This window comes from Pteropus alecto, unplaced genomic scaffold, assembly GCF_000325575.1.
Source record: "Pteropus alecto unplaced genomic scaffold, ASM32557v1 scaffold538, whole genome shotgun sequence".
Taxonomy (NCBI): Eukaryota; Metazoa; Chordata; class Mammalia; order Chiroptera; family Pteropodidae; genus Pteropus; species Pteropus alecto.
In genome coordinates this window covers 362,569-365,507 of record NW_006440657.1, presented here as the reverse complement: position 1 = coordinate 365,507, position 2,939 = coordinate 362,569, and positions in this window count along the sequence as shown.

Sequence of the window (2,939 nt, the reverse complement as noted above, 5' to 3'; positions counted from 1 at the left end):
ATGCTTAGGGATAAATTTAAACAAGGCAGTTCAAGACTTTTACACTAAAAATTACAAAATGGAGGAAAGTAATCAAATAAGACCTAAACGAATGGAAAGATGCCCCGTGTTCATGGATTGGAAGACTTAATACTGTTAAGTTAATAATTCCCAAAGGAATCTACAGATTCAGTGTAATTCTTATCAGAATAAGAACAGCTGATAATAAAATTCATATGGAATCACAAGAAATCCCAAATAGACAAAAAATCTTGGAAAAAAGATAGGAAGACTTACACTTCCTTATTTCAAAACTCTACAAATTTCTAGTAATCAAAGCAGTGTTGTACTCTCATAGGATGAACATACAGATAAATGGAATAGAACTGAGAGTCCAGAAATAAACTCATACATCTATGGTCAATTGATTTTGACAACGATGAGTCTATTCAATGGGAAAAAGAATAAGCTCTTTAACAAATGAGATGGAATAACTGGTTATCCACATGCGCAAAAATGAAGTTAGACTCCCTACCTCACATTATATTCAAAAATAAACTCAAAATGGATAAATACCTAAATATAGGAGCTAAAACCATAAAACTTTTGGAAGAAAACATAGAAGTAAACCTTCAAGACCTTGTGTTAAGCAATGGAGTCCTAAAAATAACATCAAAACTCTAAAAATAATAAATAATAAATAAATAATAATAACACCAAAAGCATGAGCAAAAGTAAAATAAAATAAAAATAAATTAACTTCATCAAAATTTAAAAAATAACTTGTGCATTAAGGAACATTATCAAGAATATTTGTTGATGGAAGGAAATCTAACTCTGGGTAGCGAACACATAGTGCATCATATATACAACATACTGTTGAATCATACACCTGAAACTTATTGGATTTTGTCACCCCAATAATTTTTAATTAAAAAAAAAAGTGGAAAAACAACCTACAGAATGGGAGAAGTATTTATAAATCATATATCTGATAAGAGTCTACTATCCAGAATATATGAAGTACTCCTACAACTCAACAACAAAAAGACAAATAACCCAATTATAATATTGGCAAAGAACCTTATACATTGAGAAAAGTCTATTAAGGTTCTTTGCCAATATTATTGGCCAAAAGTAATATAAAAATATGTTCAACATCATTAGTCATTAGGGAAATGCAAATCAAAACCACAATGAGATACCACTTCAAACCCACTAGAATGCTTCTAATCCATAAAACTGAAAATAACCAGTGTTGATGAGGACATGGAGAAATTATAACCCTTGTAGATTGCTGGTGGGGATGTAAAAATGATACAGCTCCTGTAGAAAATAATTTGACAGTTCTTCAAAAAGTGAACCATAAAATTAGTATATGACCCAATAATTCCACTCTTAAGAATGAACCCCAAAGAATTTAAAATAGATATTCAAATAAATACTTGTACACAAATGTTTGTAGCAACACTATTCATGGTAGACTAAAGGTGGAAACAAAGTTGTCCATCAACCGCTGAGTTGATAAACCAAAGGTGGTATATCCATACGATGAAATATTATTTAGCCCTAAAAAGGAATGAAGTACTGATACATGCTACAACATGGATGAACCTTGAAAACATGCTCATAGTTTCTTCCAGTTGAAATATGCTGTTCAGTATTTCCAACGAATTTTTCATTTTCATTATATTCTTCAACTCCAGAGTTTTTATTTTGTTTTTTAAATTATTTTAATTTTTATTGATATTCTATGTTTGATGAAACATTGTCTTCATATCTTCCATTATTTCTTTAAGCATGGTTTTCTTTAGTTCTTTGAAGATATTTATAATAGCTGTTTGAAGGCTTTGTATGTTCAGTCTGACATCTGGTCCCTTTCACAAGCCGTTTATGTTGCCTAACCTCTTTCCTGTGTATAGGTCTCATATTCCTGTTTCTTTGCATTGATAAGGACTCTTTTCTGGACCAAGGTGTAATCAGGCTCCTTTGAACCATCTTCTTGATCAGACCCTGTCCTTGAACTATCAATAACAGTTTTAGCAAAAAATCCCGTGGAGCCAACTTTTAGCAAGAATCCTGCTAATCCAGTTTAGCAAGAATCCTCCCACCCTTGAAATTCATTGATGTGCCTCTTCCCCCACCCTTATATCTAACCAAGTTCCTCTTAGTCATTTTCAATTTTATGACTCCCTCTCCCTGCCTGTGGATTATAAACCCCCTGTCGTCCCTGTTGTATTTGGAGTTTAATTCAATCTCAAGGAATAAAGTCTTCTTTTCATGTTTAATTCCGTCCAGTACTATTTTTCTTTGACTGGATACTTTGTAATTTTTGTGGAAATCTGTACAGTTTAGGTAATATGTTTTAGCTTCTTTAGATACTAATTCACCTCCCCCACTCCTTGTTTTGGTTGTTGTTTGCTTGTTTTGTGACTTGGCTAGGCTATGTCAGTAAAGCCTATTTCTCCCACTGTGTGAACTTTTGGTGTCACTCCTCAGAGGGTGCAGACTTGAGCACATGCACAGGCATCCTGGGATTACGGTGGTTTTCACCAACACTCTTTTTGACTATCTCTTTCTCTAATCTCTGTGTTAAGCTGTCTGCTTCATTTGGTATTATACTTAGCCAGTTAGGTTGCATTGATTATAGGCCGATTGCTCTCCTGTTTTCAATGAAGCCTGGGACATAAAATGCTCGACAGTCTGATCAAATTAAATTCAGTCAGGAACAGTTTTTGAGGCCAATATCTGAAGTTTATTCTAACTGCCAGCAGACTCTCTTTTACTGACTCTCTCCCTGATTCTCTCTGGTATACTAGCTGGCCTATGGTTTAATGTGTTGGTCTTAATTAAGGGAAGCTATTTGTTTTCTACTGTACCCTTAAGCTGGAGCTTCCCGGGATTGTGTTTCAAATTAGGTCAGCTCTTTTAGGGAGTGCATAGGAGCTCTCTATTCTTAT